A 17,315-nucleotide genomic window follows, 5' to 3' on the forward strand; every position below is an offset into this window, starting at 1 on the left:
TTTCTCCCCAAGTAGCAAATAAGGAAGCTGTGAAAGGCATGAGTGTAGCTGGGCCAGGAGCCGTGCTTACAACTTGTAATCTCAGTGCTCCGTGCTGGAGTAAGGATTGTGAGTTCAAGGATCAATCCGGCTACGTAGACCCCATCTTTAGGAAACGTAGAAAGAAACAAAGGCTGGGCATATTCGCACACATCTTTTATCCAAGCGCTAAGGAGGCAGAGACAGGTAGACTAGCTAGTAAGGAGGACCCTAGGAAGGACACATGGATCGCCCAGTGATGGAGAAATGGATGAGATCTACGTGAGCAAACTGGGGGTGAGGGAAGGTAATGGAGGGCAAGGGACAGGGAATGAGAGCTTAGGGGAGCTGGAAGTTTGAGCTGGAACAGGAACAGAGTGGGGGAGCAAGGAAAGGGATACCATGATAAATGAAGACACCATGGGAATAGGGAGAAGCCGAGTGCTAGGGAGGTTCCCAGGAATTTACAAGGATGGCTCCACCATAGACTACTGGCAATAGTCGAGAGGGTCCCTGAGCTGACCTACTCTGGTGATCGGATGACTGAATACCCAAACTGTCATCATAGAACTCTCATCCAGTGACTGATGGAAGCAGATGCAGAGATCCACATCCGGGTCCCAGACAGAGCCCCAGGAGTCCAATCCATGAGAGAGAGAGGAGGGATTCTATGACCAAGAGACCATGATTGGAAAAAGTACAGAGACAACCAGCCAAACTAGTGGAAACGCATGAACTGTGGACTAATAGCTGACGAGACCCCATGGTACTGGACTAGGCCTTCTGGATAAATGAGACAGTTGTTTAGCTTGAAATGTTTAGAGGGACCCCAGGCTGTGGAATCAGGACCTGTCCCTAGTGCATGAGCCAGCTTTTTGGAGCCCAGTGCCTATGGTGAGACACTTTGCGCATCCTTGGTGCAGGAAGGGGGGGCTTCGACCTGTGTCAACTGAATGTACCGGGCTCTGCTGACTCTCCATGGGAGACTGCCTTAGAGGAGGTGGAAGGCTGGGGAGTGGGAGGAGGGAGGACAGGGGAATCTATGGTTGGTAGGAAAAATGAATAGAAAATCTCTTATTAAAAAAGAAAAGAAATGGACTTCTCAGCACCAGTCAAAAAGAAAAAAAAAAAAAACCAGCCTGGTCTACCGAGTAAGTTTCAGGACAGCCAGGGCTGGCATAGCAATACCTTATCTCAAAAAACAGAAAAAAATTCAGGTGAGTGGCTCTCAAAAACTAAATGGTCTTGGCAGCCAAGTGGTGTGGGATGATGGCCAAGTCAGAAGAACATGATGTAGGCCTGATTCATCATTAGAAATGACCTCCACACGCTGACGGCACCTGTATGTCGCGTTCATTTCTCCAGCAGCCTTCATCTGCTGCCCTTCTCCATTTTGACAGCCGGAATCCCCACAGCTGAACTTCTAATATCCCCTGTTCTATACCAGATGTGTTCACCCATAGTCCTCTATATCTGTCGGTGACATTCGTCCTCTTTCTGTCTGTCCAGCCCCTTGAGTTGTCTTTGATCTCCACATCCAGTGTGCACTTCAAAATAAATTCAGAATCTGACGCCTTTGTGTGTGGGGGTGCTTATCGAAGCTAGATGTCAACAGCAAGTGTCATCTTGTGCTTTTTTCTTTTAATTATTTTCATGTGTGTGAGTGTTTGGCCTGCATGGATGTCTGTGCATCACATGTATACAGTGCTCACAGAGACCAGAGGAGGGTGTCATATCCCCTGTGGTGATTTATGGATGATTGTGAGCCACCATGTGGGTGCTGGAAATGAAAGCCAGGTCCTCTCAAAGAACAGCCCGTGTTCCTAACCCTTGAGCCATCCCTCCAGCCCACCACCTTGTTTTTTGAGACAGCGTCTCTCACTGCCCCCATGAGATCTGCCTGTCCACATCTCCCCAGCACTGGGATAACACATACATGCCACCATGCCTCTCGGACATGTCTTCTAGGGACTGAACTCTGGTCCTCACGCTGACTCCGCAAGCCCTTTACCAAGCCAGCCATCTCCCAGCCTTCCGGCCTTCTTTCCCCTTCCACTATCACGTCTTCTAAGGGGTGTTCCTGGTCACGCCCTATCTCCAGCTCCTCCTTAAGCCCCAAGCTTGTTCCTTTCCTGGTTATTTCCCACTCCAGCTCTCTCTGCCTTGTCACATATGGGAATGACCTAAGGTCACACAGAAAGCTCCCTCCTAAGCAAATCAGGCCAAACAGTTGTCTGTCAGCTTCGGGGTCTTGGTGTATGCTTCGGGAAGCCTTGCGTGAATATGTAAGGAGTGGGTCAAGTCCTGTGTGAATGTGTATTATTGACCAGGATCAATACCTCAGGGTGGTGGGAAGGGGCAAAGCCTTCCCCTGGTCCACATGTGAGTGTTGACTGTGCTAAAACTAGCAGCTGCTGCTTCCTCCTCCTGGAGGACTGCAACCTGAGACTTCTCCCCTACAGAGACCTCCTACCGAGACAAGCTCACCCCAACTGGTTCTGCCCGGGATAAGCAGGCTGAGGTTCTGGGTTGCTGCTGTGTAGTTGATGCTGCTGCATGCCTTGCCCACACAACCCTAGCTTTCCTGTACCTGTGTCTGCCCTTTCTTTACTCCCTTGTTGCCCAGGCAAGTTTCCAGGCCCAAGCCGAGCCGCACATGGCACCCTGGCATGCCCGCTCTGCCAATACCGGAATGACCATCCATCCCAGCGCTTGGGGCAAGAGCCTTTCCTTTAAGCTCACTGAGGCTTCTGGTGTGGGCCTGACGATGGCCTTCTCCAACAGAGTTGGCACAAGGCAGTGGCATCTGGGGAAAGAGCCAGAGGTGCCCAGTCAGCCCCTTGGCGTGTAAGATGGGGTGGCTGGAAGCGTGAAGGAAAAGTGCTTCTAGCCCTGACAACTCTTCAGAAAGGGTTAGGGAATAAGTGAGGAGCCGGCAGATATGAAGCTGGTAGAAGCCTTTCACAGCTTTCCCCACGCCTTGTAACCCACTTCCATTCTGTTTATCAGACATCAGCATTTATTACATGCCTGCCAGGCCCCTTGCAGGATGCAAAGCGGGTACTTTGTGGATTATAGGAGTTCAGGGAACTCTGCCTTGCTAGCCTAGCACCCCCCAGCATTAAGAATATAAGGAGTACTAGTTAAAAAGCAAACAAAACATTCTGTGTTACACACCGTACGCCTTGGAGGAATTAAGCTGCCAGGCCAGGGTCGTCAACAAGTCATGACACATGACATGCCTCTTATTGAGCATACGGTGACCAGGTCCTGCGCTAAGGACTTGACATGGACCTTTGTTCTCATAACAATCCCATGGGGTGTGTTTGTTTACAGATGAACCTAAGGGCTTAGGGGCCCATAAGCTGTGAGGGATGAGACAGGAATTAGAGCTCAGATGGCCTGATTTGTAACCTGTGCTCATGCAGTAACCCTTTCGGGGCAGTGACCCCTGTCCTTTGTAGAGAGCAAGCTGACCCGGCAGATGAGAATGTGTTGAGTTAGGAGCTCCATCTGGTCGGAAGGAGGCATGGAGAACTGACCTGGGAGGCCGGCTGCTGGCAAGAGCTGCCCCTGCTAGGTGCTCTTAGGCTCACAGGGAGCGGTACAGGGTCCTGTGTACCTAGGGGCTGGAAGGGCCTTGCCCTGGCCCTTTCCATCCACAGAACAGGAGGCACAGAAGTCTGGGTTGAGGCAGAGCCCCTGCCTGGAGCAGGAAGCGCAGGAGAGGGAGGAAGGGCGGGCCCACCTTGCTTAGATTATCTCATATTTTCCAGTCTCTGCTTGGGCCTGTGCTCTCGCCTCCACTGCCCAGCTCATTTTGGTCTGCGTTCATGAAGCCCTCACTGACCCTTCCCACTCCTTAGGTGATCGCATCTCCAACCTGGTTTCCACAGTCGCGAAATAATTAGTTCACTCACCGCTGATGTATTTCTTTTTCCTATCCAGTCTGTTTTCTTTTTTTTGTGAGTAGGGGGGATTGTTTTGAGACAGGGTTTCTCTGTGTAGCCCTGGCCGTCCTGGAACATGCTGGCCTCAAACTCAGAGATCCGCCTGCCTTTGTCTCCTGAGTACTGGGATTAAAGGTGTGTGCCACCACCGCAAAGCCTCTGTCCATTCTTCTAATCAGTCAACAAATACTTTATCTAGCACCGACTGTGGGCTAAGCATTGTTCTAGGCACTGGGGACCCGACCAGGAACCACAAAGGGAACTTCCACACTCAAGTTCAGCAAAGGAGGCAGATAATACACACAGGTGTTATAAAGAAGAATAAAACAGGATTCGCATGAGAGGGCATGTAGGAAAGGCCTCTGAGGGGGTGACCGGCGAGCAGGGATGACCAGCAAGCAGGGATGCTCCTGTCCGTTTGATTTAAGGGTTTCAGCTTGGGCTAAAGCCACAGTCCAGGTTCCATTCACTTTGCTTCCCCACTTTAAGCCTAGGCCACTGCTCACTACTTGCTTAACATGTTCTTCTTGGTGTGATTTTGCAGGATTCAAATTGGTCTTTGTAACATTGAAGTGTGTCCCCAGACACCAGTGTTATCCCCAAGGACAAGAGTGTCATGGAAATGGCAGTGTGGAGTCCCTGTTTGTGGCTTCTGTCTGATCCTACATAGCTGTTTCCCTTACAGTAAAAGCAACTGTCTATACTAGGTGCAGGACCAGAAGCGCTGATTGGGCACGGGAGGGCTCCCCACGCCAGGGCAGGGCAGACCCCCGGTCATTGTCAAAGAACGTAACAAGGGCGCTTGTTCGACCTTCCAAAGGAAGGAAGCTGACACATGGATGAGCCTTAGGGACCTTATGCCAGCTGTGGGTGGGGGTGGAGTCCCACCCAGGCTCGCGGAGACTCCTGACCTTCAGGCACTCCCTCTGCACACTCTTCTAGCGCATGTTTCCTGCTAGGCAGGAAGAGCCTTCGGGGGCTTGGAATGGAACCGCAGGTGGCAGAGAACAGTAGGCCAGGCTCAGGGGACAAACAGGCAAACTCTCCAGAGCGCCGCCGTTCATCCTGGCTCCTGGGAGACACCCCTGCCCCGCCCCTGTGAGGAGGGAAATCTGCCTTTTTGTTGTCCTCATCTTTCTGAGGACACAGGACAGTGGCCTCGAGCTCACAGAGGTCCGTCTGCCCTGCCTCCTGAGTGCTGGGATTAAAGGCGTGGGTCACCACTGCCAGGCCTATTTGAGGGCTTTTCTAATACTGTCACACCTACCTGGCAGAGAGCAAGTTGCTGCTGAACTCTGGGGTATCAGTGGCTCATAGTTCCGGGCCGGGGTTAGGGGGCTGGGACACACACCTGCAGCTGAAGGAGAAGGGGCCCCATTTCAACCAGGCCTCTGGGAAGAACCTTGCTTTGCATTTCCTAGATGAGCAAGGGGATATGAGCAGAGTCAGAAGAATGGGACTCCTTGTCTTGGAGGTGGGGTACTCCCTTTGGAGGGGCTTGCGGGGGCTACTGAACAAGTTTCATATGCCAGCGCTGCCTTCTCCAGAATCCCAGTCTTAGACTCACGACTGTAGATGAGTCCGGGAGATCTTGAACTGGTGACTCCTTGAGGCCTTGGTTTTCTGCAAAGTGAGTGGGATGATGGACGGCATGGTCCCTGAGGGAGACAGAATGCCTCCTCTCCTGTTATTGTTGGTCTCCAGCCAGAGCCTTCCAGGCAGTTGTCTCAACATCCAGGGAGAGACAGCAGCCCTTTGTCTTGGTTTATTTATTTAATTCGGGAATAATGTGTTTATTGTCTTGTATGAATGGCTGCGCTTATTTTAAAGGCTCCAGCCATACCGACGGGTATAAACAGAAGCACCAGCTGTGGGATGGCACAGATCTGCTCCGTGGTTTCCTCTCACCGAGCTCATGTTCAGGATGGGTACCTGCCCTGTCCATTTTCCTTCTTCCGTTGGTGTCGATGTGTTCGCTTTGATTTCTCTCTCCTGAATCTGAGATCTGTTGTTCTTAGCCCAGCCCCACAGCGCAGTCTGAGGTTGGCTCCTGCACGCTGCTCTACAGCCTGAAGGCACTCTGGCTGTAAATCTCAGCTTGGTCAGATTTAGAGCCATCTGGGAGACACACGTCTGGATGTATCAGTGGCATCAGGGAGGGCATTTCCCGAGAGACTTAACTGAAGCAGGGTGACCTGCTCTAATGCTGTAGTGGATGACTGTGACGGTGGAGGACCCTGGGGTCCTTGATGGCGCAGACAGGAGAAAGTGAGCTGAGCACTAGCATCATCACTGATTCCGGACTGTAACTGTTACACGATCAGCCACCTCACGCTCCCACCAGGCCTTCTCCATCTTGACAGACTGCATCCCTTCAAAGTGTGAGCCTGAAGAACCCCTTCCCTGGGTTGCTGTTGCCAGGCACTTCGTCACAGAAATAAGAAACACTGAACAGTGCAAAGGGGATTCCACTGGTGCGTCTTTTTACTGTGACGTGCTGTCTGGGCTGTTCTCGGGAGAGCTTCTTCGATGTTCATTTTTTCAGTTGGCTGCTTTGGGCTGTGGACTATGTGTTTTCACAGGAGTTCCCTGGCGCTTTGACTCATTCAGTCCAAGCCTCTAGCCCTGGGAAACCACAACCCTGTATCTTTTATATCAAAGCTGAGACATTAAAAGATTGGATGGTAACAGGGGCTGGGATTTTCTAAGGACTCATCTTTTTGCACTCAATCAACCGACACTTTCCTCTGGCTTAGGGGCTTTCCTGTGGAAACTATACTGTGTTCACTTTCTGTCTGGAGCTCTGAGCTGATATGGGACCAGTTCTCGTTATCTTGGGACCAGCATGCTCTGAAAGTTACACAGCTGGCCGAGGCTATGTGTAGGTGTTTCTGGCAAGATTATTGCTGTTTTTAATTCTAGGGACCAAATCCAGGGCCTCCAACATACTAGGTGTAAATTCCACCACTTACGCACATCTCTCCTCTCTGTAAAGATCACGAGGGTATATTTTATAGTCCTCTGTGTCAATAAGAAAGTCTTTTAAAGAATCTTTAAATTGGTTAAAGATTTATTTTTTAAGGGTGTGCACATGAGTGCAGTGCCCACAGAGGCCACTAGAAGGAGTCAGCTCCTTGGAGCTGGAGTTACTGGACGGTTGTGATCAGTGCTGGGATCCGAAGCAGAGCCGGAGCCCTCTCCCTTTCCACTCCCCCTACTCCACCCCCACTCCCACCCCACCCCATTTTAAGAATCTTCACAGTCGCTGCATACTCAGAGGGGCCTGAAAGTGGAGATGAGCCCTTCTCTAAAAGATTTTTGCTGTGGCTTTTGTTTAATGGGTAGAAGTTGAGTAAGATTCACAGAAAACTCAGCAAACTCTAAGAAGCGTTTATGGAAGAGCTGACATGTTGGACTAAGCATTGGAACCTTGGAGGCCCAATGGACTCTCTTGGCTCTACTAGGTGCGAGCTGTCTAGGCGCTTTCTAATGCGGGGTGAGGTTTGCCGCCCCCTCCTGGTCTTACGGTGGAATGGCAGTGTCTCAAGCTTTGCCAGGCGCGCTAAGGAAACCAGAGGCTGTCAACCATCACCAAATTGGCCTTTCCCGCCATCAAAGGAGTGCTTGGGCTGGCTGCGCGCCATCTCGGCGGCCTCGGTTTCCCATTTTTGGTAGAAGTCTCACGTTTCCATCCGTAGCTGGTTGGTAGGCGGCTCGGAGGAATAAGGTAAGAGGTGGTTATAGCTCAACTCACAGAACAGGTGCAGGTTCTTTGCCCCATCTGCCGGGCAGAGAAAAGAGGCCTCCTCTGTCGGCCTGAGATAAGATGCAAACTTTTCTCTCGGGGGCTGTGAATTATTTATCGTTTTCAACTCTAGTCCTCTGTGTTCTGTAATCTCAAATACCTGCTTTAATGTTCGGAGAGGGGCGGGGGGCATGTTGCTTTTTTATAAATTCCGTTTTGCACACTCAGAGATTCAGGGCCCAGGACACTAATTTGCCCAAACCCCAGGTCCACTTGACTGTGGAAAATGCTCTTTTTCCTTTCTTTTTTTAAGTTCCAGGACAATTTTGTTAGAGTTTGAGACTAACAACAGGCAGGCAAGCTGTAAGCCTTGGCAGCTGCCCAGAGGAGGGAAAATCACGTGACTCAGAGCAGCCTCCTTGAAGGAGGTGGGAGGGGGTAGCTTCAGAGAAACAGTGAGAAAACACAGAGCTCTGGAAGAAGACCGAGAAAGAAAAGTAACTCAGAACCATGGGCGGCCTTAGCTGAGCAGAGGCAGCCCAATAAGTGACTGATGAAACCCTTTGACATGGTGGCCACCATCTTCATACTGTGAACGAAAGTTCCTGGAAGGAATTGCACATTCCTCGAACCTTCTGCAAGGCTGATGAGCTGATTAGAACTTCTACGATGTGGAGAGGTTGGAATGTTGCAAGTCCAGGATCAAAGTCTCTTGGAGCATCTTTTGCTCCCTTAATGGCCATCTATTGCACTCCTCTGCACACGACTTAACATCTCTGTGACCATTAGGTAAATCCTTTGGAATGTATGAACAGACCTCTACCTAGTTTCCAACCAATCACAGGGCTAAAAAAGTCAGCAGCTAGCATCTGAGGCCTATAGCAAAATCCCCCTGTTTTGCTGTACCCCCTTCCCTAATGTCCCTACCAATGCCTTTGGAAAGCACTTTGTTTTGTTTTGCTTTTAAAGATTTATTTATTTATTTTTGTATACAGTATTCTGCCTACATGCATGCTTGCAGGCCAGAAGAGGGCACCAGATCTCACTACGGATGGTTTTGAGCCACCAGGTGGTTGCTGGGAATTGAACTCAGGACCTTTGGAAGAACAGCCAGTGCTCTTAACTGCTGAGCCATTTCTCCAGCCCCTTGAAAAGCACTTTGCTTTATGACTTTTTTGTTCTGTGACTATAAAAACATCACCAGACTGTTACTATGTTGAGTAACTGGCCCCCAGAAATTAGCACAACTGACGCCATGTTAGAGGCACCATTCTGACCTTAAAACCTAGCACAAAGGCCCCTAACACCTGCCAAAATGGGAACAAAGGCCTAATCAATCAAACAACTGGTCCATAGTTTAGGAAAGTCCCTTTTGGCTTCTATAGTTCTGCTGCTTGAAGTGTGACAGCCAGAAGGTGGCTTTTGTGCATAAAAGACCAAGGGCTGTAAGGCGGTTTGGGCAAATTCCCCATGCAGCCACCGGCCGGCAATAAGGACTTTCTTTTCAGCTTTAGGAGTGTCCAGGTCGTGGTCTCTGGTGGGCTTACCTCATATAAGTTGGAACATGGAATTTGGGGTAACCTGAGTGTGTGTGTTGTTGGGCTACGGTCACTTGAATTTGGCTCGATAATAAGCTACCTTTTTTTTTTTTTTTTTTTTTTTTTTTTTTGAGATAGGGTTTCTCTACGTAGCCCTGGCTGTCCTGGAACTCACTCTGCAGCACTCTGTGTCCTCAAACTCACAGAGATCCACCTGCCTCTGCCTCCCGAGTACTGGGGTTAAAGGCAGATACCACCACATCCAGTAATGAGCTACCTCTTCTCCCTTTTGAGATGAGGACGGTGTTTGGTGTTTACAGTACTAACCTCCACAGCCTGCAAGAGTGTGTTTCTAGTTAGGATAGGAAAGTGTTTCTCTCTCAGATATAAGCTGGTGAGTTTGCTGCTTGTTAATGGGTCCTGTCAGTTTAATCACACCAAGACTTGAAGGCACTAAGCCAGGCAGTGGTAGCAACAGCAGGCAGAGTTCGAGGCCAGCCTGGTCGACAGAGCAAGTTCCAGAACAGAAAAACCCTGTCTCAAAAAACGAGCCAACAAATGAAAAAGGCTTGAATGCACTAGGTGTAGAGGCACACACATGTAATTCAGCCACTTAGGGGCTGAGGCAGGAGGATCATGAATTCTAGGCCATCCTGGATATCACTGTGAGGCTCAGCAGTGTGTGTCAAAAAGCTCAGGAGACACGTTCTTCCTAAGCAACGATAGCTGGTGGCCTGGTGGCTCTCGGGAGCAGGTTCTGCTCTGACAGGCCTGAGCAGCTCCCTCTCCGTCAGCTGCTCCTGCAGCTCCCTCTCCTGCAGCTGCTCCTGCAGCTGCCTCTCCGGCAGCTCCCTCTCCTGCAGCTCCCTCTCCTGCAGCTGCTCCTGCAGCTGCTCCTGCAGCTCCCTCTCCTGCAGCTGCTCCTGCAGCTCCCTCTCCTGCAGCTGCTCCTGCAGCCCCCTTTCCTGCAGCTCCAGCTTTCTCTTAGTGACAGCACAGGGCAGTCTTTGAGCAGCAGGACTGAAGGAAACCTCATCAGTGATGACAAGTCTACAGAAAAGATGCCTTTCCCATGGCTTGAGGAACTGCAGGACCCTGGAGCCTGGGAGAGCAGCAGAGGACACACACATACACACACACACACACACACACACACACACACACACACACACACCTGGGCAGCGTTGATGGGAACTGCTGGGTAGGGTGACATTAATAATCACTCCCATTAACCAGTGCACAAAGTGTGGGTCAATGCATTGGAGTCTATGCAATAAGTCGTGTGTGTGTGTGTGTGTGTGTGTGTGTGTGTGTGTGTGTGTGTTGTGCATCTATGCGTGTCTTTGTGTCATTCTTACAGAAGTCAAGTGACCTGCACTGAGATGCAAAGAGGCATAAAGCTGGAGTTCAGTTGGGTCTTTCTGTGGGGTAGCGGCATCTTTGGTTTTGGAGGCTTGCCTCCTTCTGGTCTTGTCCCCTCTGCTACTTGGCTAGGCCCCAGAGTCCAGCACTTCCTGGAGGTGTGGGGAAAGGCACCTTCTCCCTGCCCTCTGCTTCTTCTAATCCTGGTATGCAAAGCTCTGCTCAGTGCTGACACCCCAGAAGAAACTGGACAGAGAGGCACCCTTGCAAAGACTGCTGCTCAGGCCCCTCCCACATCTGCAACGTGAACCTGCAAGGTCAAGGATGGCTTCTCCAGAGCCCTTTGACCCCAGCAGCCAGCAGCCTGAGCCAGGAAGAGACAGGGCAACAGAGATGTCCAACCCCAGCTCCTCTCCTTCCCCAGCCCCCTCGCATCATGTCAGTTCCCTCTCTGCTTAGGTCTGGAAAGCCTTGGCAGCTGTCCGCTCTCAGGTGTCAGGTGACACAGAGCCTTCCCAGGTGAGCTTTTGCTGGGCCTCTGCATAGTTCTTGTCCTTTTGCTCACCCTAGTGGCCAGCTAGGGTGACATCAGCAACTCTTGGGAGGTAAATCTTGGCTCACCTCTGGGGTCAGGAAAATGAGGATGTTTCTTGGAGGGACTCAAGAGGCAAGGGGGAGATTGAGTAGAGCCAAGCTCTGTCTGGACATTTAAACTCTTATTAATTGATCCATCCATCAGTTAATTCATTTTGAAGAGTACTCTTTTTCTGCAGCCCAGGCTGGCCCTAGACCTCCAACCTTGACCTTGGTCTCCAAGTGCTGGGATTCTAGGTATGCACCACCCGGCCAGCTTCCCTCTGGAGTTTTCCTGCCTCTGGGGGAAAAAAAAAAAGGAGGTTTTAGCTCTAAGCACACTTCAGGACTCTAAAAGGTTTATCTTATCAAATGTTCCTCAGAAAGCTCTGTAGGACCCCAGCTTCCATCTGAGGCTGTTGGTATTCTCTGTCGCTGCCCATCCATGGCCACAGCCCCTTCCTTGAACCTCACTGTGGTATGATGAAAGAAATAAAATAAAATAGAAGAAAAACAAGTATTGGGTCTCTGCCACAAGTTCCCAGAAAGGTTCTCCGAGGACTCACCCTTTTTACTGATTTGCGTATGCTAATGAGATGACTCAAAGCTTGAGCCCCACAGACAGTCGCATGTGGACTGGCTGCTGGAAAGCCTGGCCAGGTGATTAAAGCTTTTGCAATTTCAGGCCTGCCCTCCATGATCTCCAGGAAGGCCAGTGGGTCCCTGAGACCGAGTTCAATTACCAAGGGCCAATGAGGGACTCAGGCATGCCTACGTAACAAAACCTCAATAAAGCCCCTAGCCTGTGGGTTTGGAGAGCCTCCAGGTTGGCAAACACATCCCTGTGGTTGGAGGGAGGTGCACCCTGGAGATGGCCATCCGTTGCCCCATGCATCTCTTCGCTTGAGCTCTTTTAGAGCTGTGTCCTCTAATTGTAACCTTGACACTAAGCCGGTGCCTTCCTGAATTTGGTGAGACGGCTTGTGGAATCCCAAATCCTCAATCATTCAAAAACTCAGAGTAGCCCCAGAAACTCCCAGTGGTACCTTGTGAAACATCTGGCTTCCCAGTGGCTCAGTTTTCATCATCCAAGGTCGCAGCACCGTGCGGTGACCACTGCATCAGAGAAGGAACAGTCTACGGGTTCCAGATGCTCCTTGAGCCCTCGTGGTGTGGGATAGGAGCCGTGGGGACAAGCTAATAAGCGGGCTGGACATGTGGCTCTGTAGTCCATACCCAGGGACACACCCAGAGCAGTTTGCTTTGGTATGACTTCATTTAAAAGTGAAGCCTGATGATTACAAAAGGCCCAAAGCCACATTCTCATAAATAACATGGATTTTATTTTATTTTATTTTATTTTATTTTATTTTATTTTATTTTATTTTATTTTATTTTATTTTATTTTTTTGCTTTTTTCGAGACAGGGTTTCTCTGTATAGCTTTGCGCCTTTCCTGGAACTCACTTGGTAGTTCAGGCTGGCCTCGAACTCACAGAGATCCACCTGCCTCTGCCTCCCAAGTGCTAAGATTAAAGGCGTGCGCCACCACCGCCTGGCTGTTAACATGGATTTTAGTCCTTACAAAAAATAGGATGTCTTCACAGTACACTGCAGCCATTTCCCCAATGGCAATAAATAGTTCTCAAAACGTCATTTATCTGCTAAAGCTGTGGTCTGTCCTATAATAAATATTTATTCACTTAAAAGCATCATTTGTGTGTATGCACGTGTGTGTGCATACATGTGAGTGTGTATACATGTGCATGTGTGTATACATGTGCGTGTGTGTATACATGTGCGTGTATGTATACATGTGCGTGTGTGTATACATGTGCGTGTGTGTATACATGTGTGTGTGTATACATGTGCGTGTGTGTATACATGTGCGTGTGTGTATACATGTGTATACACATGCACATGTGTATACATGTGCACGTGTGAAGCACAGCTCTGAGGACTTAGTTCTCTCCGTTCACTGTGGGTCCTGGGGTCAAACCCAAGTCGTGAGGTCTTTGTGGCAAGCCTCTTTACTCCCGAGTCATCTCATTGGCCATCTTTATTTAGTCGTTTGAGTTGCAAGAGGGAAATATGCTTTGGACAACTAAAGGAAGGATGGAAAGACTCATAAATAAGGTTTTAGACTCCCCTCGCTGTTCCGTCGCCCTGTCTCTGCAGGACAACCAGAGTGAAGAAGAGAGAGTGTTTTCTCTCCTCCACAAAAGCAGGGTTCTGTAGAGTTTCATCTTCCAAGTGGAAAGGCACAAGCGTCCATGTGAGAAAGAGAACAGTGTTCCTCTGGCACCCACCAGCTGCCTCCTGCCTACCCGCTCCTTCCAGAGTCCAGGCAGGATCCTGTGCCCGGATTCTTCTTAGAGGCCAGCTCTGGGCTCTGTGAGACGTTCACATATGGGGGTTGCGGACGGAAGGAGGACCCATTTGGGGGCTGTGGTGGTTTGAATAGGAATGGCCCCCAAAGATTCATGTGCGTGAATGCTTGGCCCATAGGAGTGGTGCTATTATGGGGTGTGACCTTCTTGGAGTAGGAGTGGCCTTAGAGGAAGTGTGTCACCGTAGAAGCGGGCTTGGGGGTCTCATATGCTCAAGCAGTCTCCTGCTGCTGCCTGCGGATCGAGAGGTAGAACCCCCCCCCCCCGATTTTATTCACTTTATTTTTCTTGTATAAAAACTCTTATGTGGTGGCCACAGCTGGAGCCTGGGCCCTCTGAACAGAGACTCTGGTGTGGGTTTTCACAAGATGGTCAGTGAATTCCTGATAAGGAGACTTGGTCTCTTTCCAGAGGTCGGGGGTCAGGTAGCTGTAGGTCTTGGAGATGGCATCAAAGGTGGCCTTGGCAAAGTTGCCCAGGATGGCAGTGCAGCCCCTGGCTGACGTGTAGCAGTCATCAATGCCGGCCACCATCAGTAACTTCTTGGGCACAGGAGCAGAGACGATGCCAGTGCCTCTGGGGGCAGGAATGAGACCAACACAGAGCCACAGCGGCCTGTCACTTTGCACAGAGCAGTGTGGGGCTTGCCAATCTTATTCCCCCAGTAGCCTCTCCGCACAGGGACAATGGAAGGATTGACCAAGGTGGTGGCCCCTCAGATGGCAGTGGCTACTTCCTTGGAGCACTTAACACCAAGACCAACGTGAACATTGTAGTCCCCAATAGCAACGAAAGCCTTGAACCTGGTCCGCTGGCCAGCCCGAGTCTGCTTCTGCACTGCATGATCTCTAGAACCTCATCCTTTAGAGATGCGCCCAGGAAAAAGTCAATTATCTCGAATTTCTTAATGGGAAGGGAGGACAGGTAGATCTCCTCCAGGGACTTGAACTTCACCTCCTTAACCAGGCGGCCCAGCTTGGTGATGGGGATCCCCTTCTTGTCTTCAGCTTTACCTCCACGAGCCCCGACCATGGCCATGGCCTCTACCATGACCCCGGCCCCTAAGACTGCTGCCCAATCCTCCATGGAAGCCGCCTTGGCCTCCTAATCCTGGGCCCCTGGGTCCTCCGGGCCCCTCCTGCTGCTCCTGCTGTACCGGGGGTCATCCACCATTTGGTGTTTTTCTGAAGAAGAAGCAAAATTTAGAACTCTTAGGCTCCTTCTCCAGCACCACGTCTGCCTGACACCACCATATCCTGCCATGATGATAATGGACGAAACCTTTGGACTATAAGCTAGCCTCAATGAAATGTTTTCCTTTATAAGAGTTGCTGTGGTCATGGTGTCTCTTCACAGTGATAGAAACCTTAAGAAGTTGGGGGAGATGGGTTTAGGGGAGCAGGACCTGGAGTGGCTGGAGGGAAGGCCTAGGAAGAATGGAGTCCAACTCCATCTGCATGGAGTCGCTCAGATACCAAGGGAAGTTCTCCTGCCTTGGGAAGAGGAAGTGGTCATGTGAACTGCGAAGCTATAAAATGTGACAGCCAGTCAGGAGGCCAGTTCTGGATGTGATCAGAGCCATCTCACACTCCCTCCTTACTGGTGGACACAGAGGCAGCTGCCCTGCACAGGGAGTCAGCCATGCTCCCAAGTCTTTCCCATCCAGAACTGGATTCTTCCATGTCAGCCCTGGCGGCTGCACTGGGACGTGAGGGTCCAGGTCAAGGGCGTGACAGTCCCACATTTCTTTCCCTTGCAGAACCTTGACACCTGTGCTGCCATAGATGCAGAAGTCCAAAGCCCCAGGCCTGGCTGTAAGTGTCTTCTGCAAGGCCCAGCCTTTCTCTGCCTCCTCTTCAAACTGTCCTTCCTAGCAGACCCTGTTTTTCTGTTTTCTCCAGGTGATCACTCCAGGGTTTGTTTGGTTCACATTGTCTTATCCAGTGTATTCCACGTATCATGAGAACAAGAGCCATGTGGCGCTCTCTCTCTCTCTCTCTCTCTCTCTCTCTCTCTCTCTCTCTCTCTCTCTTTCTCTCTGTGCACGTGTGTGTGTGTGTGTGTGTGTGTGTGTGTGTGTGTGTGTGGTGTTGCATACGTGTATACCAGTCCTCCTCCATGCAGGTGCAGGTGGAGACCCGAGACTGAAATCAGGATGTCTTCTTTAATCACTTCTCCACATCATTTTTTTGAGAGAGCCCCTCATTGTCCTAGTTAGCCCTGTCAACTCAGCACAGCCTAGAGTCATCAATTTGGGGGTGAACATGAGCCTGGGAACAAGCCAGCAAGCTTGCTCCTTCACGATTTCTACTTCAGGTTCCTGCCCTGACTTCCTTCAATGACTGGCTACAACCCGGAAGTGAAAGACACATAAATCCTTCCCCCCACTTAAGTTGCTTTTGGTCAGAGTGATTTTATCTCGACAACAGAAAAGAAATCGGACCATCCACCGACCCTGAGAATCACTAATGAGGCGAACTAGACTGGCAGGCCAGCAAGCCCCAGGGACCTGCCTGTTGCTGACTCCCAGGACCAAGGCTAGAGGCACACAAGCCACACAACACTTCTGCTGAGAATCCCAACTTGAGTCCTAATGCGTCATCTCCTTAGTCCCTGGGTGGGTTTAAAAAAATAATATTTTTTCCCAGCATAGTTTTAGGCACAAATAGTCCAAAAGTTTGTTTGTTTTGTTTTGATGAATGCAAGCATAAGCAACACTCTTAGCACAGGGCTAACTGTGGCGTTAGGGGTTTGTGGCCAGGACTCTAGCCCTGGTTCTCATCCTCGCCTTCATCCTCCATCTGTGCCCTTCTGGTGTTGGCAGAAGTAGATTTCTGCATCCAGTTCTGAGCATCAGCCACACCCATCACATCAGTGTTGGTCTAGGTGTTTCTCTGGGGCTGAGGCTCTTCCCTCTTTCCTACCTTCAGTCCGAGCTCAGGCTGGCCTGGAACTCAGCACCGAGCACAGACTGGTCTTGAACTTCTGATCTTCCTGTCTCTACTTCCCAAGCGCTGGAACTATAGGCATGTTCCCCCATTTCTAGCTTGGACTCTAGTTTCACTCCATTTTCATTCATTTTGTTTTTTTAAAGAGAGAGATGGAGTCTCTGTAATGCAGACTGGGTTTAAAGTCTTGGACTTATGACATGCTCCTGTTTCCACTTCCCCAGTAGCTGGGGCTACAGATCCAAGGCACTATCCTTGGCTTCTCCTGTTCTCTAAAGGAGAAAGGAACCAGTGTGAGGCTCAGGGCGAACAGAGCCTCGATGACCACACAACAGGCTTCATGAAGAGACATCACTGCTCCCATTTTACAAAGGCATACGTGGAGGCATGGGTATGTCACAGAGCTGGCGTACAGTTTTCTCAGGACTGCCGCAACAATGCATTATTAACTGAGTGGCTTAAACAATGGGGATTTGTTCTCTCACGATTCTGAACACACAAGTCCGAGATCAAGGCACGGAGGTGGTCATGCTCCTTCATACACTGTGTTCTAGTTTCATTTCTGCCGCTGTGACTAAAATACCCTCACAAAAAGCTACGTAGAGAGAGGGTTTATTTTAATTTATAGCTCCAGGTTATAGTCCACCACTTTGGGGGCAGGCAGAGAGATAGGGTCAGGAAGCAGCTAGTCACAGCCACACTCAAGAGCAGAGAGATATTAATGCATGCATGTCACATGCTTGCTTGTTTATGCTTAGCCTGATTGCTCCATTCTGATACAGTTCAGGATTC

The 17,315-nt window shown here is 50.2% G+C and overlaps 1 pseudogene; it reads right to left on the reverse strand.

The window, feature by feature from the left end:
* Positions 1-13,867: 13,867 nt before the first annotated feature.
* LOC114692684 lies at positions 13,868-16,442 on the reverse strand (annotated as a pseudogene).
* Between the last annotated feature and the right edge of the window lie 873 nt (positions 16,443-17,315).

This window comes from Peromyscus leucopus, chromosome 4, assembly GCF_004664715.2.
Source record: "Peromyscus leucopus breed LL Stock chromosome 4, UCI_PerLeu_2.1, whole genome shotgun sequence".
NCBI lineage: Eukaryota > Metazoa > Chordata > Mammalia > Rodentia > Cricetidae > Peromyscus > Peromyscus leucopus.